Source organism: Ursus arctos, unplaced genomic scaffold (genome assembly GCF_023065955.2).
Source record: "Ursus arctos isolate Adak ecotype North America unplaced genomic scaffold, UrsArc2.0 scaffold_30, whole genome shotgun sequence".
NCBI classification, from domain to species: domain Eukaryota; kingdom Metazoa; phylum Chordata; class Mammalia; order Carnivora; family Ursidae; genus Ursus; species Ursus arctos.
In genome coordinates, this window is record NW_026622986.1 from 16,672,054 (window position 1) to 16,696,038 (window position 23,985).

Consider the following 23,985-nt stretch of genomic DNA (forward strand, 5'->3'; position numbering starts at 1 on the left):
CTCAATCTCCAGTTTCTCCTATTGTTAACATCTCACATTAGCGTGGTACATTTGTCACAATTAATGAACCAATACTGATACATTATTATTAACTAAGTGCCATATTTCATTTGGATTTTATTCATTTTTAAAATTTTCCTGTTTCTGATCTTAGATCCCATCCAGGATATCACATTACGTTTAGTCTTCATGTCTCCTTAGGCAGTGATGGTTTCTCAGACTTGTTTTTGGTGACCTTGAAAGTTTGAAGATTTGTTCAAATCGAGGTATGATTTACCTATAGTGAAAGCAGAGACCTCACATTATGGTTTTATGCGTTTCAACAATTGCATACACCTAATACAATCCACCTTTGCATAGTAAACATCAAATCTTATATTAGAAATATTGTCAGACAAATATTGCTGATGTATTTGTATTTGGGTAGCTTCTCCCACATAGGTACACAATTTACTAAAAATTTTCCCACAACCTTTCATCTCTAACTTAATATTTTAAAATTTTCAGTTCCAAAGCATGTTAAAGCAGTTCCAAAACATCTATTAGCCTAATGTTATTTTAATGTGTTGTTCATCATTTAGCTCACTAATCTTTTGGACACAACTTAAGCTACTGATTGTTCCCTACTCGAGAACATTTTCTTCTCTATGGAGAGTATAGTCGGGGCATGCTCCTTAAGAAATCAGACAAATTGGGGGATGAGTCAGTCTGGAAAGCTTACTGGGGTGACTTACAATTTTAAAAACAGTTTCTTCATTTTGAAGCTCTTAATATTGAAGCAATAATTAATGCACTCATTCATGCACAGCTCTTGGGGGAGTTGTTTCTCAGCAATTTTGTCATAGATCGCTGATTCTCCTAATTGTAAAAAAATTGTTCCACATTTTCTTAAGTCCTTGAGAACTCGACACATGATATAACCCCCGAGGCATATTTTTAAGTGATGTTAGCAAACAGGAAAAAAAGGTCTTACATCTTCGTGAACATGGATTCTATAACCTAGAACCTGATGAGTGAGTAAAGTACTCAATAGAATCGAATTCCCTCCGTTTTTGTGGTGTTTCACGCTAGCAGGCTCAGCGGATCACATTTTCATGGTTGGTAATACAGAGTAGTGGACATCAGAGAGAAAATGTAAAATTTTAAGTCATATTTCTCCCCTTGGCCATTCACCATTCATGCACAATTATTTTTAAGAAACCCACAAGCTTGCCTAGTGGGGTGCAGAACTTCTGACCACATTCAATTGAAGCTGATCATGTCCCAGGACACTTCTGTCAATAATTCCAGGCCCTGCCTCTCAGAAGAAATTTTTGGCTAACATAGCTTTTTAAGGTCAGGCCATTTTGTGCCAACACAATTCACATTATCTTTTCCAGTCCACAAGTAAAAACCCAGCCAACAAAGGTAGAACACTGTTCAAAAGGTGTGGGTAGAAGCAAGCAGATGATTTTCATTCTTTCAGCGCAACAAAAGAAGATTTAAAAGTCTGTGTAATTATTTAAATACACTTTACACCCACTATTGAGAAAATCTCAATTCCTACTCAAGCCACATTATATGAACAAATGTCATCCAGAAAGAAAACTCTGAGGGGGAGAATGTGAATTTTTTGAGGAGTAATGCCTTTCTAATGAAGTCTACCTTTAATTATAGCTGAGAAAAGACAAATGGTTAAGGAACTTAGCATGTGCATTTCAAATTATTTTCCTGAACTTAGAACAGAAATCTGTGGTTTTCGACGTGGTTATGCATCGTATTTCAGCCGCTGTCATTCACCGGCTAAGGGCTCGGCTGAGTAAAGCCTGACAGAGTCGTGTGTGCCTTGGTTCAGGCAGCAGTGACTAACGAATGTGGCCTCTGGAATTAGCCGGGGCCATATCTGGTGCCACCACGGGCTTGCAGATGACCTTAAGCATGTCACTTTCACTCTGTGACCTCAGCTGCAAAATGGGGATAATACCTAACTTTATAAAACTGTTGTGAAGATGAAATGAGACACACCACTCAGAACGGGACGCACTTAAGAAGCATGGGGTAAATAATAAATAGCATTATTTTTATTGTTATTAAGTTTCGACTAGCTACTGTAGCCAGGTAGTATAGTATATGCTGGCTTTGCAGTAATGTAGAAAACAGATGTGTTACTGCATGGAGCCTAAAAGCTGAACCCCTAAATTTGTGCCCCTTTTGTCCCATCTATTTTAATTTAGGAAGCACTTATTTCTGGCCTATGAGATAACACTGTGATAAATGCTGTTGATGTTGCTGTGTTCTTGTTCCTCGTCACAAAAGAGTTACAAATGAAAAGGAAACGTAACTCCTAGGGAGCCTATCCAAGCCCCAGGTAGATAAGCTGTGTCATCACACACACATCCTGGTAAGATCCCCCCAGCTACACAGAAGACTGGACCGACTGTAAAGTCTCCTCCATTTACTCAACAGACACTAGCGAGTAGCAAGCAAGTGCCAGACGCTGTTTGGAGCTGGCTATTATGCATAAGATACAGTCCCCACCCTCCAAATGCTTATGGTGCGCTGGGCTAGATACAAAATTAAATATAGAGTAGGGTTCCCGGGATAAGTGTTGTGATAGAGTTGCAGGAGATGCTGTGTGAACAGATGGGGCATCTAGCCCACGCTGAGGGGTGCCGATAGGCAAGAAAAATCTCCCAGAGAAGATGCCTAATGTGGGTGTCAAGGAAAAACTATGGCATTGATCCAGGTGAGGGACAAGGAGAGCCAGGCTGAGAATGGACTGTGGATAGAGAGAAGGGATTGGGTTCCAGAGGAAGAAGAGGCCAAAGCTGGCTACCAACTGGATGTGAGGAATAAGCGAGAGGAAGGGAAGTGAGGGAAGATCCCAGGTTTCCATTTGGGGGGCTGGATGGTTGGTGGAGCCAATGACCAAGAGGGAATCCTGGAGAAAGAGCAGGTTGCGGGAGGAAGATGTCTTATTTGATCTCAAGTACAAGAGTTTGAGGTGTTCAGGGGACCTGCAAATGGAGATGTTCAGTCTACGGAAGGTAGAAGTTACAATAAATGTTCAATCCGAAGGAAAACAATAATTTGAGAACTCAGCCAATCTCCTGGGTGAAATCCCTCTGGTCTAGGAAGAGAGAACATGTGACAGTAGGAGAATGGCGGGGAGAGGTGATACCTGACTTGGAAACATGAAAGACTACTGCAAGATATTCTAGGTGTTCTATATGATCATTCTTATAATCTTAATCCTTTTAGGTCAGGATAATTGCCTGTGAAAAGTAGACTTACAGTTTTCAATGGGAAAATAGCATTCACTCTGTAGAAAGTCACCTTATGACTAAGTCAAACATATACTTCATTCCTAAAATAAAGGATGTACAGAATTATAGCTGGTTCCCTTATTTAGCTTAAAATGTTTAACTATTATAAAATTTCTCAAGGAATTTTAAGAATCGTGAAAATAGATTATAATAAGCACATTTCACTCCTGCCAATTCCTTTGTTTATTCTTCTTGGCACATTATTAACCAAAATATAAACCAAAATATGAACATAACATTATGAACAAAGCACTCTCACTGACTCAAATGGCCTAACTGGGGTGGGTGTTGAGGGAGAGAATAATTCAGAGCTTCCAAGAGATAGTGTGGCACGGCTTGGGCATTACAGTGACGGGAGGATTTTAATCCTGCCAGGCTTTCCCTCTTGCCAGCTGCTTGACCTTGGCAAGGTCATACCTCCAATTGGAAACCACACTAGTACTTTTCCTACCTGTTATGAAGATTCAATCAGGTAATTTATATAATGTCCTTAGCATAGTACCTGCAACATACTAGTCTCTATACATTTAGCTATTACTGATAACTCACTTAATTCTTTGGGGCCAACTTTTATTTAGCGGGAGTTGGTATCTCTTGGGTTACTTTACTTCTCAAAGTCAGGCTCTTCCAACAAGCCATCCCAGCATATGCTATGGTCCAGAGAATCATGCCTGCATTTAAAATAAATGATTCCAGAAGGAATGGCCCTTATTTCAGGAACCGTAATTTTGCATCAATAAAAACCAATGTAAAGTTTTAGATGCCGTTTCTAGGTAACATTGAGACATGCCTCTCTGCTTCTCCCGAACTGTAATGACAGCAGCAACAAAAGGCATCTTTCCTCTCTGATGAAGGCAACACTTTCTGACTTGTGGTTTCGTTGACTTTTCCATCAGCTCTCCAAATGTTTCTGAAAGAGGCCTGCAGGGTGAACACTGCAGACTGGAAAATGAGAGCGGCCTGGTGTCAATGACTTGCTCTAACGTCATGAGCTTAGTTAAACCCAAGTGTATACGCTGTCTTCTCCGAGGGCTCAGAGACTAGCACGGTAAAACTCCACTGCAAGAGGGAGCATAATTTTAAATGTTGTTTCTGACAAAGGGTCACATGTAATTTAGCAGAAAGTTACCGTTGGCCAACATCCCTTCCAGCTCCTCGTCCAGCTGACAAGAGGTCTGGGGCCAAAGGCTAGTGGAAGGTTGTGCCTTGTGGGAAAGCTGCTGGTCTATGTTGAGAGCCAGAGCCTCTCCAGCATGGGGTGAGCTCCGGAGAGCACTTCGGGGGTACAGGAGATCCAGGGAGAGTGTTGCATTTTGTTCTTAAGGTTTTTGGCTTCAATGCATCCTACAGGCCTGTGAAGGGGAGGCAGACAAGCTTCCCCTCCTGCTCACTCATGAGCCATCACTGTGACTTCTGCCATTCTCAAACTTCCTTGCGCACTCAGTATACGCATTTTTCAGTTGCCTGGTTTTTTCCCTTGAGTTAAGAAAGGACTCCAGAGTGAACCAAGGGGTAATGGGGCTAGGAAGTGAAGGCCCCCAAAACCTGGAATCACATCCATGGCTATTTTTTAGGCAGAAGAGTAAATATTTCTAAAATATTTGTTGAATGCTGAATCGCTGCATAGACACGTGTCTGTACTCCTAAGCATTTACTGTAGTGATGCTTCGCCACCTCATCCCGTGAGGAACCCTCCTATATTATCCCATTTTTGACAGGTTAAAATGAGCCACACCAAACGGAGCAATTTCTTAATGGCAGCAAAGAAGTCAGTTAGCAGAACTGGAATTTCAGATCCCTTCATTTTGAGCTGCACCAACACACACACCCTCCAGTATTAAAAATACCATTTACAGAATCTTCCTTGATAAAAATGCAGAAAATAGGTGGCCGGTGACATTTATGTTAAGTGTTAAACTGTTTCCTATATTTTTATATTAAGCAGAAAGGGCAGAGTACATTACTGGAATTCTGATTTTTTTGACATAATGCTCGCTAAGGATTATTTCTGCTTCTCAGGAAATAGCTTGAACTGCATTAGCTATACGGCTGTACGAAAAATTCATTTTCGGTCTAATTCTAGCACACGTCGTAGGAGACACTTCCGGTATTTGTTGTCACTTGGAATAAAATACAGAAAGAAGCACAAGCTTGTGTAAGAAGGACAAGTGTCAAGCCAATGCACAAGTTTAATATTGTTAATAGCTAATTGTGTACAGTAATTATACTTTCTAAACCAAAATCTGGCATCTGATCTGGAAAATACATGTGGGAACAATATGGCAAATATTTAAAACCAGAACAGTCTCAGAAAATTTGGATGATCTTCTTACTGTATTATTAAATATGAGGACAATATTTTGGGATAACTTGGAAATACATGAACATTTGATTAATGTTTTTAATTGTATCTTTTCAGTTCTTGTTCTGTGTATTTGCCTACCTCTTACAAACCTGAAATAAGTGTTAGTAATGACAATTCAACTTAAGAATCTTAGATATTAAAATATTAAATGTTGAACTTCAGATAATATACTGTTAATTTTCCCCACAATAAACTCCAAAGACTATGTCTGTGAAGGCACCAGAAAATGGTACATCGAATAATGTCAATGTGGGCAGACAGAGTAGAAAATCAAACGAGAACGTCTTTCTCCTTGATTTAAAAATCTGTACGTTCTCTGAATTACAGAGCTGCTTTTATTTATTCTGAATTTTAGTCACTACCAGATACATGGTTTTTTGCTTGATTTGAAAAAAAAATAGAAAGAACTCAGAGAATTACAATAGCTGGAAAAACTTCCTTACTGAGTACTTACTACCCACTAGTGTCAATGCTCAGATACAGAAAAAGAACAAACAGCCAAACCAACATATGGCCGATTGGCTCCTGGCCTCAAGGAACCTCTAAGGAAACAGACCGATCCGGGGATAATTGCAATACAATATGGCAGGGTTTTAAGGGGGCAAGAGTTCACACCAGGAGCTGAAGAACAGCTACTTGCCCTCCCAGCCAATGAGTGGTTGGGCGACATCATCCAACATGGTGGATACCTCATGGCTCTGCCTCTTGGATAGCTTCCACTGAAGCAGAGTGCTCAAGATTTCACAGAATATGTAGAAAATATACGTATGGGGATAAAGATAGGTGGTTGTCTTGAGGATAAGTCTGAAATCACCTAGCATGCTGCTTATAGTGATCTGTTTCTGCTCAAGGAGGTTTTAAAGTCCAGTCTTGAGAGTTGGTACAAAAACGGGAAGCTCGGGAAAGCAGGCACGAAAATTATAAGCTTGATACACAGTCATGTCGATGGTCAGATGAGCCCTGATTAGGAACCAACAACAACGCATTTGCTCATTTACACATTCTAAGAGTCTGATATTGGCCAAGTTACTAACTTCACTGTGCCTCATCTTCCTCATCTGTAAAATGGGATAATATTAGTATCTACCTCTCAGGTTGTTGTGAGGATTAAGTGAGATAATGTATGTGAAGTGCTTGGAATTCTGCCTCCTACATAGTTCTATTATATGTATATATATTTTTAAGACGTATTTATTCATTTGAGAGAGAGAGAGAGCGTGCAAGCACGCGCAAGGAGAGACAGCAGGAGAGAGAGAGACAGAGAAACAGATTCCCGGCTGAGCAGGGAGCCCCACTCGGGTTCGATACCAGGACCCTAAGATCATGACCTGAGCTGGAATCAGGAGTCCGCTGCTTAACCGACTGAGCCACCCAGGCGCCCCCATAGTTCTATTCTATCTCAAGCCAAAGTCTACTGTCTGAAGTAGAGATATTACTGAAAGGGAATAGATAAAGCTCAAATAATTTGGTTTGGGAGAAAGGCAGAATTTATATTCTGAAATCTGCCTTTGTTCTTTTATTTATTATTCATGTGAGAATCATTTGTTAAAAAGAGCACCTTATCTTTTGGAGATTCGTACTGGAATATTTGTGGATGAAATTCTGCGGCAGCTGGGATTTCTGTAAAAATGATACAGTGGGTGGGGGCTGGAGGAGGGGGTACAGAAATGAAACACTATTGGCCACATGTTGACCATTGTTGAAGCTGGTAATAGGCACATGAAGCTTAGTTAGACCTGCCTTTATTTGCGTGTATGTCCGAACCCATACAAAAACGTTAGAAAATAAGAGTAAGGTCAGGATTCATAGCTACCGTCTGTTCCTATGTATAAATTCTCTGGCGGAGATTGAATGTCCAATTTTTCTTTTCAAACCAGGCAAGCATGAATTTATGTCGACCTGATGCAGAAATCATGTTGCCAAGGCAACTCTTCACCACGTTAAATTATTGTAGCGTCAAAATGGCAGCGGGATTCCTTCAGGAGATGATCCGAGTATCAGAGAGAGAAGACCCCTCCCAGCCATCCCACACCCTCAAAGAGCCTCCCTCCCCTGCTTACCATAAGGGACTGAAGGGTGGAGATGCCAACTGAGTTTGGAGCCCAGAAGATTAGGGGATGGGGAGCCTCTGGTACGGACTCCTGGAAGAAGTCACCTACGTGCAGAGCTCTCTCTCCATGACTGCACTTCATGTGGAGTCCGCATAGCCTGGGGGAGGGCCCCGGTTGTCAAGCAGTGAGCTCTCCCTAGGAAGACAGACCATTAGCGAACATCTGTTACTTTTCTTTCATGCCCTTTCCCAACATTTGGGAATAACAAGTGGTCAAGGACAAGAAACGGAGCCCAATCCCAACTTCCTGCACAGGGGACTGTTTCCAAAGAGGCTCGCTCTGTGTTTTTAGAATCACAAGGAAACCGTGACGTGGTCAAGGATCTCTGGGCATCATTAAGTCCATGCCTCTACCTTCAGAAAGATCTTCTCTAAACGTCCCATATGGGGGCTTGAACAGCAATGTGAGAGGGAGGGACCCCAAGCAAGAGGCATGTGGGTCCCTTCCGTGATACACAACAGGCCCTCTTGGCTCTGATCATTAGAGGAATTGGCTGTGGTCCCCCCTCCTTCACCTGTTTCCCAGATCATCTTGGGCAAGTCATTTGACATCTGTGTGTTCATTTCCTTGCTTTAAAAAACAAAGATCCCAAGTTTCTGACAAGGATGGAACAAGATAAAATCTGAGGAATGTATGGGTGATTGCCATTCTCATGAAGGGGAAGGTGTGTATTACAAAGTCCTCCCTCCTTCCGTCTCTTTTTTCCTTCACCTTCTTCCCCTTCTTTCTCTCTTTTCCTCTTTCTCCCTTCCTCTCTCCCTCCTTCCTTTCTTTCTTCTTTTAAAAAAAAATTCTACAAACCAGCCTGAGATAGATATATAGATATAGATATAGATATAGATATATAGATATTTTTCTTTTTAACATGTCCCCTGGACACAGTCCTCTCCCATTTTCAGCAATCGATTTGATTTTAAGTGTCTGGGCATCGTCAGTAAGCACCTAGTCCATTGCACCCTAGTCCTTGGGTTTAATCGTCCATCACATTCCCTGAGAGGGCCCATTACTCTAACCCCCAGCTCTGTCTTTCTCCTTCAACCTCCCTCCGGACAACTAAATTCAGTACCTTATTATGCACACGACTGTGAGGTGTCTCTGAAAATTGCCTACACAGTACAACCTGGGAAGCCAGCTACCTGGGATTTCATCTACTCAATCAAGAAGTTGCCTTTATTATGGGAGTAATGAAATGTTTATTTTGGCTGAGTCAACACGGAGAGGTTTTTTTGTTTTTTGTTTTTTTATGTTTTCCCAACACTTGGTGCTGGCTGCAAGAAGCCCCCAGCATCCTGCTTGGCATCAGGGATTCAAAACATTTTTAAAGTGACAGAACGTCTGTGCTGGTGTGTATTTTAATATATCTCAGTGGTTTTGAACAGGCTGTTTTTCACGAGGCTGCTTCTGTTCTGTTTTTTGTTTTTTTTTTTTTATTTCAGGTAGAAAAGCTGACAAAGGTAAACAGTCCTTATTTAAAGCTCTTTCTGTTTTTTTTTCTTCCTTCCTTCCTTCCTTCCTTCCTTCCTTCCTTCCTTCCTCCCTCCCTCCCTCCCTCCCTCCCTCCCTCCCTTCCTTCCTTCCTTCCTTCCTTCCTTTCTTTTTTTCCACCCTTGAAACCGGTCATTCCAAACCCTGTCTCTGGTGTTCAGAATGCCTGATGCCTGTCAGGCCGTTGAATGGTATGTTAATTACAAATTGATTGAGCATGTCTCCATTTAGCGTGCTGGCTGTGGGAAGTGAAGCACATTTCTCCTCATGAGCTCCCCCACGGTGTGGAGGCCCCATGGCAGACCGGGGCTGAGGCAGGAAATGCAGCACACATCGGGAGGAGCCTGCCTAAGGGAGACGAATGAAAGTGTAGGCCAAAGTCTCAGTGAACCCAAAAGGCAACGGGGAGCCACAGTAAGTCCTAGAGCAGTGACACAATGAAACCCGGTAAGACCCATCTGGCTTTTGGTCTCCTCTGGTTACTCCGGCAGTCTGTAACAATCGGATACTTGATGACCAAGCCGTCAAATGGCAGATAATGGTCTAGATGGGGTTCAAACCCACTAAATCTAAGATGTGTCAGTATTAGACAAAGGCACTAACACACTGTGAACATACTCAACCCAAAGATTGAGAAATAGCGGTGGAACATCTTCCTCATTTCTAAGAAAAATAAGCCAAGGATTTGTTAAGGAGAACTTCCTTGGGAATTAAAGGGCTTCGTGAAGAAGATCCCTATCTCATAGCAATATCTACACGATCATAAAGAACAGACGTTGAAATTCTTGCAACACGTTGCAAAATCCAACATGAAGAAACAGGTAAAGTCTTCCCATAAAAGAAGCTTAAACTCCAACCCAGAAAATACTTAAAAGATGCAAGACCCATCCAGCCAACACACAGACTATTCAAATACTATCAGTGTGAGTCCTATTCCCAGGCCTACCAGCTTGCGAGTAAAGACAGTGTCCCACCAGCAGTACCCACCTCCTATTTCTCAGGGCACTGTGTCTCTCACTTGGCAGGAGCCCCAGCCCTCCCCTCAGATTCCCAGATTCCTCCCAGACACTTCCAGGACTTGGGAGGAAGGGATGGTTGGAGAGAGCACAAGCTGTCTTTCTTGGTTTCCACGTCTGTTGGGCAATGTTCCTCCTCTCCTGCCCCAGCTCGCGGCAGGCTGTCACGGAAGGCCGGGACTTAGTCCCCACGGGGCCAACAGAGGCTCCATGGTAAGTACGAGTATGCCTCCACCTCCAGGGCCACTAGGACTGCCTTTTTTTTTTTTTTTTTTAAGATTTTATTTATTTATGAGAGTTAGCCAGCGAGAGAGGGAACACAGCAGGGGAGTGGGAGAGGAAGAAGCAGGCTCCCAGCGGAGGAGCCCGATGTGGGACTCGATCCCGGCACTCCGGGATCACGCCCTGAGCCGAAGGCAGACGCTTAACGACTGCGCCCCCCAGGCGCCCCTAGGACTGCCTTTTTTGTTCTCTGTGTCCCGTGGAAATTTTAGTGAAGGCAGCTCTTCGTTTTCCCCTTCCCGTGTACCCAGTCCAATTATTAGAAGCAAGAGCTGTGAAGTCAGACACACTTGGGATTTGGGTCTCAGATACTCTTCTTTCTAGCTTCGTGGCCTAGGGCAAGTCACTGAGTCTCCGTTTTTCCAGCTATAAAATGGGAACGATCATCATAGTACCTCTGGAAATGGGGCGTCCTCAAGACTGAACTCATCGATTCACCTAAAAGGCTAATCCTGGTGCCTGATCTCGGTCAGGCACTCGCAGTACACGTGACGTGCTTCCATGGATGTTGCTACACTTGTCGCTGGTGCTGTTCTGCCTACAGTCCCCTTCATGCTGTCACTGGGCCGTGAGTCGGTGCGGACAAGGCAAGAGAGCAATCTGCGTGATCCACGCTACACTATTGTAAGAAAACCCAGCCCCATAAAGTCTGGCACGTGGCACCCGTTCAATGATGTGGCTTTCCCCTGTTGACATAGTCCCTCCCTTCTTCAAGCACATGTCTGTCGCTTGTACTCTGCAGGGCACACTTCTGTCCCTGGGGTTTTCTTTTGATCATTTTTAAGCTTTTTGGAAATATTGAAAATATCTATCTTAGTGTTGTTGTTAATCTTGTGTCCCCTGGAGCACCTAGCTTGTTTCCCTTTCCACCTGTTGGAAAATGCCTCCCACACCCGGACACAGACCCGCTCAGCACTGGGAGGGTCCTCTCCTTTCATCTCCATTGTCACAGGAAGTCTTCAGCCCCCACAGCATGGACATCAGCGGCTCCAGCCTCTCCTCCTCCCCAGATTCTGTTCTGCTCAACACAAGCCTTGGCTTGTCAAGAGTCTTCATGACAGCGAAGGAGGACTGAGACTATTTTAAGTAAACGCTACACCCAACATGGGGCTCGAACTCCCGATCCCGAGATCAAGAGTCACACGCTCTACAGACTGAGCCAGCCAGGTGCCCCTAGACGATTTTAAATATTTCATAACGTCTAACAACAGTCACATGTGGGCCTGCTGCAAAAGTCCCTGTGTCGGACTAAAATGCCGTGAGCCTAGGCAGTAGGTGAGAAGTACGTCAGCAATGGGGGGCGGTACGGGTCCCTCCTGCTGCTCAGATGCTCTGAACTTAAAAAGCAGAAAAACAAGAAATGATGACTTCTTTTTTCCATGATGGCAGGTAATAGAAAGTGTTCTTGGTGGTAAAAGGCTAGATGCCTCTGCCCTGGTCAATTCCATTTTACTAGTAGCAAATTTTCATGAAAATTAAACCAAAGGGGACAAAATAGATTATACAAGAATGTAGGAATATTATGAGCCTTTAAGGGCCTGGTTTCCCTGAAACCCAAAAGCGTGGCTTCTTGTAGGCTGGGGTACCTAGGCAGCCATGTTTAGCTCCATGTCGGAAATGCACTGTTGCTTTTTAAGAGCACCATACCCGAAAACCCTTTTTAATTTTTTGAGCACCTACTAAGTAAAAGGGCAGAGATACCTAGAGGAATACCTGGCCTTTTTCCACTGGCCATCCTACCTAGGTCCACTCCTGCCTCACTCCTGTCAGCAGGCTTCCCTGTGCTTGGCCAGCTATGGCCAATGAGTGGAATTCCCCTCCTGGCCCAAAGCCCTGTGGGTACCCGGTGGGGACTAGACTCCTCAGCCCTCCCTAAACCGTAGAGTAAGGCGTAGAAGAAGCTATTCGAACCATACTTTTATTTTTTTTAAAGATTTTATTTATTTATTTGACAGAGAGACAGCCAGCAAGAGAGAGGGAACACAAGCAGGGGGAGTGGGAGAGGAAGAAGCAGGCTCCCAGCGGAGGAGCCCGATGTGGGGCTCGATCCCAGGACTCCGGGATCACGCCCTGAGCCGAAAGCAGACGCTTACCAGGCGCCCCTCTAACCATACTTTTAAAGTCCTTTCATTCTATCTATATTTTTCCTGTGATGACTCTGACCACATCACTTAAGGAGACTCCGGAATCTATACCACTTCAAACCCACAGAGGAGAGGGGTAGCCTGGAGGGACGGCTTCACAATTTGGACAAGGTGATGAGTATTTCCAGTTTGTGCTTTTTGGCCTCATTCACACTCATTCTTATAGTTTATTGGTCTCTAAATTGATCATATTAATAAATAAAGTGTGTGTAGGGAGTAGTCCCTTCTAAAAAAGGAGCTCACTCATCCTTGAAAGGTTTTTCCTCTTTAAGCGTCTGCTTGGGGAAAATGCTGTGGTAGCATTAATAGACAACAGCATTTTAATTATGAATCTAATATATTTGTATCACAAAACCTGGCATTTTCAACGATAAAGTACTGTGATTACACGAAGCATTTTTAGGAATAATAAAACCTCTGCGGAATATGCTTCTGAAGCACATTAAGATTTGATTTCAGCTCTCATTACTAATATCAGCTAATATGGGTGGGTGGATTATTTTAAAATATATTAAATGTAAATTGATTTTGTAGTCTCAGAAATAATATTGAGGGACATCCTGTAGTCACTATCATGCCTCCTACCCCAGCTCCTGACCTTTATGTTTCTGATCACGGAAGATCAGACAGCATTTTTATTTTCATTATGTTATCTTGACTGCCTGAAAGACACTTGCCATACTTTGTTTCCCACTGACCTTGGGTTTGTCTGTTTAATGTGAGCCAGGGCCCAGTCTGGGGATAAACGCAGAGCACCAAGCCCAGGGCAGAAGCTGGGGAGACGAGGTGGGGGGGGGCAGGCAAGTGTCCCCAGTGCAGGCTCATGAGGCAGCGTGTCGTTTCCAGATTTTTCCACTCACAAGACGGAAGTAATAGCAGAGCCAGTGACCTCACATCTAAGTCACAGGCATTAGTCTGTCATGCAACATGAGTTAAGGCTTTTTGAAAACGACTTTATTCCACTTTTGGCCAGATCGTGAAGCACTGATGGCAAGGTTCCCTGGGACCTGCAGCAAGGGGTCTGTGTATCCATAACTCTTTGGTTTGTTCATGAAATCCATTTTAGAGTATGTCTCATAAACATGCTAAAATAATCATATGCCTCCTAGATTTAGTTTTCTGCCCTGGATGAGTATGAAGAAAAATGAAAGACCATGAAAAATTAGAGCAGAATGCAAGACCTGAACTGATTAGCTGTATAGTGCAGAAAACACTTGTCGAGGACGATTTGAGGGTGCACCGAGATGAGGGAAGGGAGAAGCATTTTCTGGGCGAAAGAGCTGAAGGTGCAAAGGCCTGGAGGCAGGATGCGTGGGGGATCAAGCTGGTCTGACCATGGTGAACAGTGTGCGGCTGGAGGGGACACTCGGCCTAGCTGGGAATTGCCTTCAATTTCAGGCTTTTGTCTAAGGAGGAGAGTGGGGATTATCTCCAGTAACACATTTTATACTTCGGTCGTTTTGTTTTTAAGAAAACAAAAACAAACAAACATAGGTGTGGTCATCCATACCCTGTGTTACAGCCTGTTTTTTCGCTTAGCTATATATGATAAACATTTTCAATGTTTCACATTAGAGCCATTTTAAAATGCAAGATGATCATTCGACCATTCCCTTGTAATTAGATAGATTTTTTCAATTTTTTAATATTACAAATTGTAGTGCTGAGTAGCTTTGTGCTTAAAGCGTTTCCCCCTATTTAAAAGTAATTCTGTGTCAGGATATGTTCCTAGAGGTCACACCAGCAGTATGTGGCAATATTAATTTCCTTGTTAATGTGACAATTTACCTGATGGGTGAAAAATCACGATCTTCTAGTTTCAGCGTACATTCCTTTGATGACTAGGGAAACTTAATAGGTCTCCGTGTTTCAACAAGTATTCTTCGAGCGATAGGTAAAGTCATAAAGTAATTTACTGGGTAGATAAAGAGAACATCAATTCGGTATCTTACTTCCCAGCAAACCTGTGGAATGCACAGACCAGCAAAACAATTTTAGGATAGACTCAAGTTATCTCTAAAGCTGTATTATTGTTTAAAAAGCGACGTGTTTTTTTAAAGGCTAAATTCTTCTTTGGAAGAAAGTTATTAAGACAAGCTAATAAATTCTATCTGTAGACATGTACAGATAGTGAAATCAAGTATCCAGATGGCTTAGATACCAGAGGAATCTGTTTATTAGTGTCCAGGTATCTAAGAACTTTCCTTTTCTATTAACAGAAACATCTTTTTTTTGACCACTGAATGTGTCTGAAAAGGTCTCATTGGAAGGGGGCTCTGTGGGAAACTCTGATGGCCTTATTTATTATTACCATTTTTTATTATGATTTTTTACTATTTTAACCATTTTTTAAAATTGAGACGTAATTGACATATAAACCAATGATTTTTAAATAGTGGCTTCATCGAGCCACCCCACACAGGAAAGCTGTGTTTTCCAGCCCATTAGGACAAACTCCCAAATCAATTTACAGCTGCACTCACGACAAGCTCAGAGCAAGATAGCTGGCGGAATCCACTTCAAAGCTCAAGTTCTAAGAGGGAATTTCTCCCCTCCAGCTGCCTCCGGGATAGGACCCTGCTCTTAAAAGATTTGTTTGAAATGTATATAAAATTGGACTGGTTCTCCACGAAATAATTACCACCAAGAGCCAAAGCCAGGCCTCAGATGGTGCAAATGCCTGACGTCTGGCTATCCCACAGAAAGCCTGTGGGCTGAGAACGGTTCTGGTGGTGAGTAGGACCACCCTCTTCCTGGGGTTGTTTCCCACCATTAAGTGGACACACCCCCAGAGGCCAGCCCTGGAGCCCCAGTACTGAAAGCTCCAACAGACCAGGGTAGAGCTGGCCCCTGATGGCACACCCCGGAAAACCCCAGATATGGCCTCTCAAGGACTGGGGGCCTCTTTGCTGACAGCACTGATTGAGTCATGGACAGGGAAAGCCTTTGGAGTCCACAAATAGCCACAGCACGAAGGACCCCTCAGCCCTGAGATTAGCTCAGGCCAAGGAGAAATGCATGTAGATAATTCTGAAGGGGTTCTTGTCCATTGCTGCCATTCCTTCGGCAGCGGTGGGGAGGCCCTCGGCACAGGAGCCACAGTCCCCACCATCAATGCGTGTGCCCTGTGGTCCTAAGCCCAGTGTCTGTTCAATACCTTGTAGAAGCCACTTGTTTAAAACTGGTTTTAGAAAAGGCTGTCAGGACACCATATGGTACTCCAAACTAAAACACGGAAGAGAACGACTCCTTTAGGTCCAGTCAGCATAAAGCCACTGGGGATAAGGTTTAGCCTCTTGGCCAGGGTAGTTTTTCTTATCTTGGAGCCTCTGACATGCTCTTTTGGGCCACCTCCTTGGGAATCAGATTAAAGGAGCAAGAGTGTTTTTGCCAAAACCCTTCGTGTGGAAAGCCAGTGTGACTCGACAGACCCTCTTTGATTCAGTCATTGTCTTCGGTATAACCAACAAGTGGGGCAGGAGCGAAGGACCTGAGGAGGTATGAAAAGTCACTCTAATGTATTTTCTGCCTCGGGACATAGAGACTGTTCATTTAGGGGACTTGTTCTCTTCCATGCTCCTGAAACTGGACACCACTCTGGGGAGGGAAGAGTATGGAGAGCTGGGGTCGCACAAAGAAAAGGATAATTAATCAGGTCGTTACTTGGCATATACCCATAGCTTCCTTGGCAACCTGGATCCTTCAGCTGTCAGCAATCAGACTACAGGCAACTTTCAATTATCAACGCTATTGGAGGGGGCAGTGATGTGGATAATTCAAAATAGCAGATAATCCCTCCAAATCATTTAATTTATCTTTTGAACGGTTTTCACATGTACACATATGCAAACACACGTGATTCTTTCCTTCCTCATTATGTTCTGCGTGGGCCAAAAATAAAATTGATGTGCTTTCCTTGGGCATACACCAATTGATAAGAAGGTTGACTAAAGGAAGCCAGTCTTCGGATTAAACATTTTCCGTGGATCATCCACTCTTGGATAATCAAGGGTTTAATATATTGATTTCATAGACTCATAGCACTGGAAGGAACCAGGAAATCATTCAATTCAAACCCATCGCTTTGCAGAGGAAAAAACGAAGTCCCCATGCATTTGCCTAAAACCATGTGGCTAGCTAAATGCCCATGGGTTGTCATTATTTCATTCCCAAGACTTCTCCTTCCACTGACTGTTCCTTTAACTAGTTTTTTGCCCAGCGGGGAAAGTCATAGGAACTTCTCATGGACTTCATAATATGATGCTAAGACACTAGGCCCCAGACCAGAGGCCCCAACCCCCAGCTCTTTAGAATTGTCCAAGGAACATTTTAAAAACCTCTGACCAATTAAAGTGGAATCTGGAATTGGGGCAAAGGGTGGGGCGGGGCGCACTTCAGGTGAAAACCAAGCATCAGAGTTTTAAAAGCTCTCCAGGCGAATCCAAATTATAACCGAGGTTGAGGATCACTGCCCAGAGCCAGGACCCTGACTCCCTCCCCTCCTAGCTACATAACCTCAGGAAAATCTCACAAATCTGTGCCTCAGTTTTCTCCCCTATAAAATGGAACAATGAGGATGATAGTTTAATCGTTCCCTGATTGAGTTGCTGGCAGGATAAAATGGTTTACTATATAGAAAATATCTACCACAGTTCTGTTATGGACCGAATGTTTGTATCCCCCCGAAGTTCGTATGTCGAAATCCTAACCTCCGATAGGATAGTATTGGGAGGTGGGGCTTTGGGGGAGATAATTAGGTCATCAGGGTGGAGCCCATGTGAATGGGATTAGTGCCCTTATAAAAAACAGACATAAGAGAATTTGTTTTCTCTCTCTGCTTTTTGTCATGTTTGAATACAACGAGAAGGGGCGCCTGGGTGGCACAGCGGTTAAGCGTCTGCCTTCGGCTCAGGGCGTGATCCCGGCATTATGGGATCGAGCCCCGCATCAGGCTCCTCTGCTATGAGCCTGCTTCTTCCTCTCCCACTCCCCCTGCTTGTGTTCCCTCTCTCGCTGGCTGTCTCTCTCTCTGTCAAATAAATAAATAAAATCTTAAAAAAAAAAAAAAAAGAATACAACGAGAAGTCAGCCATCTGCATACCAGGAAGGGACCTCACCAGACACCAGATCTGCCAGCACCTGGATCTTGACTCGCCAGACTCCAGAACTGTGAGAAATAAATGTTAGCTGTTTAAGCTGTCCAGTCTATGGTACTTACTTGGTTAGAGCAGTCCAAGCTGACTAAATCAAGTTTCTAATCAAGTACATAAAAAAAAAACATCATGTGAATGCTGGCTGTTATTTTTATTGTTGTGGTGGTTACTATCCCTACTAGTACTATTTTATAAGGCCCCAAAGAAGGAACATGCTAAGAGTTCTGGAAACATTGAGCTAAAAGGAAACCCCTTTTAAAAAGTTGACTTGGAATCTTGAGATCGAAGTTGGTTTCTCTAGTCCACAAAATATCCAAGGAGGAGACTGTAAGTGCAGGGAAGACAGAAATCAACTTCTGAAAGCAGATGTACAGTTGAACTTGGTGGGAAAAGAAGAGCATTGAAATGGGCTGCATTTCAGTGCTATCTTGGTGTTTAAGTTACTAGAGCATTTGGCCTTTTTCACTTAAATCTTAGCATCATGATTTGCACTCAGCACGGAACAGCGTATGGTCAGAGTGAATTTAAAGTGTTACCGACCCTGTTGTGTTATAGTCACAGCTCTCTTTGAGCACCTGGGATGCACCTTATACTGGTATGAATTTCAAAGTGTGTGTTTGCTTCCCGAGGCCTACAGTGTCAGGGAACACTTTTGGTATCAGTTTACTTGTGGTTTTAAGAAGTTGTGTATTATAATTTCACTCTGATGCCAGGAATTTTTCAATTTCCCATGTTTTATTTTATTAGCAAACTGAAAGATTAAAAATGATCAGTTATTTGCCTTTAGAAACCGGCCTATTTACTGTTTCTTAACAAAGTGGCAATCGGTTTTGTTCTAAGGAAGCAAAACTCTAGAAGCAGTTTCAGGCTGATGAAACTCACATGTTTCTCACTAAATGCTGCTTAGAAAAATGCTAGCAAATGGGTTCCTTTCTAAGCCAAAAACTACTATTTTACAGAAAAATGTTAAGACTAATCATTTCTAATAACACAGAAGGGCATCATGATATTTGCATATTATAAGAGCTATAAGATTTCGGAATTTAGTTCACTTCTGCTGGTAAAGAAACACTGTCAGGGTTAACTCATGATTTTAAAGACTTTCTTTAATAAAGAAGTTTCACTCCCCGCATTTTTCGGGTAAGTTGTATCCATATGTAACATATATGCAGAAAAGCAGACCAATCGTTAAGTGCACAGCCTGACGAATTTTCACAAAGAGTACAAACCCATGGCATGGACGCCTTTATCAAGAAGCAGAAAGTTGAGGTGTCTGGGTGGCTCAGCCATTAAGCATCTGCCTTCGGCTCAGGTCATGATCCCAGGGTCCTGGGATCGAGCCCCGCATTGGGCTCCCTGCTTGGTGGGAAGCCTGCTTCCCTCTCTCACACTCCCCTTGCTTGTGTTCCCTCTCTCGCTGTCCCTCTCTGTCAAATAAATAAATAAAATCTTTAAAAAAAAAAAAAGAAGAAGAAGAAGAAGAAGAAGAAGAGGAAGAAGCAGAACATTACAAGTACCACAGGGCCCCACCATGTCCAGTACCGACCCCACGTAACTCCAGTCCTGATGTCTAATACCACAGGCTTATTCACCTTTAGAAAATGTTCTTATATTTTAATATAAACATCTACTTTTCTAGGAATGGAATCATATGGTGTGGCCCTCTTGTGCTTGGCTTCTTTGCCCACCATGTGACATTCATGTATCCTGTCGCATCTGGCCACGGTTTCCCATCATTGCTGTGTAGTATCCCCTTGTATAAATATGCCACAGCGTTCTCACCCATTCTCCTGTAGGTAGGCATTGTGATTGCTTCTAGTTTGAGGCTAAAAGCATAGGGCTGCTATGAGGATTCTACTACATGTCTACACCTTTGTGTTGGCTATACACCTAGGAGTGGAATTGCTGGGCCTCGGGGTATGGGGCTTATATGTGTTTAGCTTTAGTAGATGTTCCCAGTTTTCCAAAGTGGTTGTACCAGAGTAGGAGTATAAAGTACGATCATTCCAGTTGCTCCACATCCTCACCGACCCTTGATATTATATCCCTTTCTCACTTTAGCCATTCTCCCACTGAACATTTTAAGAAAAGAAAAAATAAAGGATCTTATGAATGATGACATTGGGGAAGGCTAGGCCTCTCCTCACACTGGGCCAGGTCAGTCAGTCTGCAGTAGAAGAGAGAAAGGAACTATGATGGCATAATCGCCCCCACAGGCCCGGCGCATTCTTGGCTGAGCTCCTCTGGCAATGGGAAAAAGAAAAGATTATGGAAAGGGCCCTAGTTCTCACTGAGAATGATCCCTTGACGTCATGTGCTCTAATACCTGGAACAGTTCACAAAAATTTGCTTAGCGGCTCCCATCCTGGAACCTTGTCAGGAACACTGGACCTGCCCTCACACAGTTTACAGTATAACCTTGATGCCTTGGAAGGGTGTCTCTGGCAGCCGGCCGTGGTGGGCACAGCCAACTGGATCAGGGAAGAAGTGAAACAGGGAGGTGCTACACGTCTAGGCATAGAGGACCAGGTGCTGGAAACAGTGAGGCAAAATTTCCAACGGTCTCACCTACTCACTTTCCACCTCCTTAAAAGTGAGTTTCCTTTCTTTGAAAATTCAGACTCTCACTTAAAGTGAGTTTACTTTTTGGCTTTGTATTTTGAATGCTAAATACTAAGCTTCTGCTGAAGACTTCCTTGGGGGTCTTGGGGCAGCCCTACAATGCTGGGCCTATCTGTCGCCTTCATGGTTTTCTCTACATTTCTAGGGTACTGCTCCTCAGTAACTCTGAATACTTACAGACTTTTGCCACAAGAGCTCATTAGACACAAATCTACTTTCCTAATACTACTGGCTATCCTTACCTGGCATAACACCTATGAGAACACACCTGGAGTTTAGAGTTCAATAGACTAATTTTTGAAACTTCTATCTGCAAAATTACAGCTCCCTGAGCCTTGGTATCTTCAACTGGTTCTATGAAGATTGAATTAGATAACTTCTGTAAAATATTTAGTACTGCCCCTGGCAGACATTGGGTATACAATAAGTGATAGATAATATTATTAGCTATTATTTAAAATCTCACCTATTGTATTAGTCTAGGTTCTCCAAAAAAATAGAACCAATAGGATACATAGAGAGAGAGAGACAGAGATGGAGTGATGGGTGGGGGGTGAAGATTCCTCACAACTAATTAGCTCACACAGTTATGCAGGTTGAAAAGTCCCAAGACCCACGGTCTGCAAGCAGGGCACCCGAGAGAGCCAATGGTGATGGTGCAGTTCCAGTCTGATTCCAAGTCTGAAGGCAGGAAAAGACCAATGTCCCAGCTCAAAGACAGTCCATCAGAGAAAGAACTCTTTCTTCCCCTGCCTTTTTGTTCTATCCAGGCCTTCAGTGGAATGGATGTGGCCCACTCATACTGGGGAAGGCCATTTGCTTTACTCAGTCTACAGATTCAAATGCTAATCTAGAAACACCCTCATAGACACACCCCATGGCCCAGTCAAGTTGACACGTAAAATTAACCATCATACTTGTTAAATCATCAGGTGGTTTAAATCAGATGCCTCATTGCTGATGAGGTTGCACTGATACCATGGATGAGGCCGTATCAGGGAAATACTCCTTTATGGCCGGGGAAAGTCAGGCAGACAGCCATGGGCAGGGGAGGGGAGTTCAAGGAGTGGTCTGGTTGTATTTTATCTCTGAAAATTCTGGCTTCCAGAACCTCAGGTGTTTTGACTTAATCTCAGTGTTCTAGAAATTTCTTCCATGGGTTGTTAGTTTCTCCACTTGCTCTGAAGCAAGACTGAATGAATAGCAAAGCTCAAACTGCATCAACCTTTCTGGTTGGTTTGTCATTTTCCAAATTTAGATCGCTTTTTCTCAAGTTCGACCTTTGTCTTTGGCATCATTCCTTTCCCCACTTTTTCTCTGTGTAGTCTTATGCCTCCAGATGTGTTCTCAAATATTTTTCCTAAGTGGTTATTGGATGATCATACATAGGCCCAAAGGTAAGCTTGGGAAATGTGGGCAAAGAACCTTCAGCTCCGGGTCTAAGGACGTTATGGCTCCAAGACTCTGACACTTGAACGATTTGCTAAGATTATCTAACAAATATTTATTAAACCTCCACTTGATCAAGAAACCATGAAGGCCCCAAAGACTAATGAAAGAATCTTCTTGAGAGGCTCACAATCTTGAGGAGAAAATAAACAGAGCACAAGGGAAAAGAGTATGGACCAGGGTAACTAATACTCATCTCTCTGGTCCACTACTTAAAAGTTCTGTGACCTTGAACAAGTTTCTTATCTTTTATGAGCCTTACTTCCCTCATCTGCAAAGTGGAAATAGAAAAACTGCTCTTGACTATAGATTGGGAGGAGTAAGTGAAACCACATCAGAAAAGCACTTAGCATGTTAGCTGACATGGTAGACTTTCAATAAAGGTTGGTTCTTACCTTCCATCCCTACTCGAGTTACACAGCAACACTCACACACACCTTAAAAAAAAATCTCAAGATACCTTTAAGAGAAATATTTTTAATTAAACAGAAATATTTTAATTAAATTTGTACATATAACATGGCTGTGTCAATTAAATTCACACACTCAATGGCAGCCATCAGTTCCAAGGACCAACTGATTCAGTGTCCCTATATCACAGGGTGAGAGTTCCGGGTTGGGGGGGTGGTGCAGGATAATGACCACTCATCCTCAGATTACATTGGACAAGTCTGACAAAAGAAAATACAAGTTTTGATACATAATCTTTAAATTTTAGGAGATATTTATCATAAAAAACATCTAAGGCAACGTTAAATTGAAGATACAGATAATAAAATATTCTAAGTAACCAATATTGTACAAACTGATTAAATGAAGTTTATGTTTTTTGGGGTTTTTTAAATAATTTTTATTTTGTTATATTAGTCACCATACAGTACATCCCCAGTTTTTGATGCAATGTTCCATGATTCACTATTTGCATATAACACCCAGTGCACCATGCAATATGTGCCCTCCTTACTACCCATCACCGGCCTATCCCAATCCCCTGCCCCCCTCCCCTCTGAAGCCCTCAGTTTGTTTCCCAGAGTCCACAGTCTCTCATGGTTCATTCCCCCTTCTATTTACCCCCCCTTCATTCTTTCCTTCCTTCTCCTACCGATCTTCCTATTTCTTATGTTCCATAAATGAGAGAAACCAAATGATAATTGTCTTTCTCTGCTTGACTTATTTCGCTTAGCATTATCTCCTCCAGTGCCGTCCATGTTGCTGCAAATGTTGTGTAATTATTCTTTCTGATGGCTGAGTAATATTCCATTGTATATATGGACCACAGCTTCTTAATCCAGTCATCTGTTGAAGGGCATCTTGGTTCCTTCCACAATTTAGCTATTGTGGACATTGCTGCTATGAACATTGGGGTGCATATGGCCCTTCTCTTCACTACGTCTGTATCTTTGGGGTAAATACCTAGTAGTGCAATTGCTAGATCATAGGGTAGCTCTATTTTTAACTTTTTAAGGGACCTCCACACTGTTTTCCAGAGTGGCTGTACCAACTTGCATTCCCACCAACAGTGTAAGAGGGCCCACTTTCTCCACATCCTCTCCAACATTTGTGGCGGGATACAAAATCAATGCTCAGAAATCAGTTGCATTTCCATACACGAACAATGAGACTGAAGAAAGAGAAATTAGGGAATTCATCCCATTTACAATAGCACCAAAAATCATACTTTATCTCGGAATTAACTTAACCAGAGACGTAAAGGATCTATATTCTAGAAACTACAAATCAGTCTTGAAAGACATTGAAGAAGCCACAAAAAGATGGAAAAATATTCCATGCTCATGGATCGGAAGAATAAACATAGTTAAAATGTCTATGTTACCCAGAGCAATCTACACTTTCAAGCCATCCCCATCAAGATACCAATGACATTTTTCAAAGAACTGGAACAAAAAGCCCTTAAATTTGGGTGGAACCAGAAAAGACCCCAAATCACCAAGGAATTGTTGAAAAGGAAAAACAAAGCTGGGGACATCACGTTGCTGGATTTCAAGACATATTACAAAGCTGTGATCACAAAGACAGCATGGTACTGGCACAA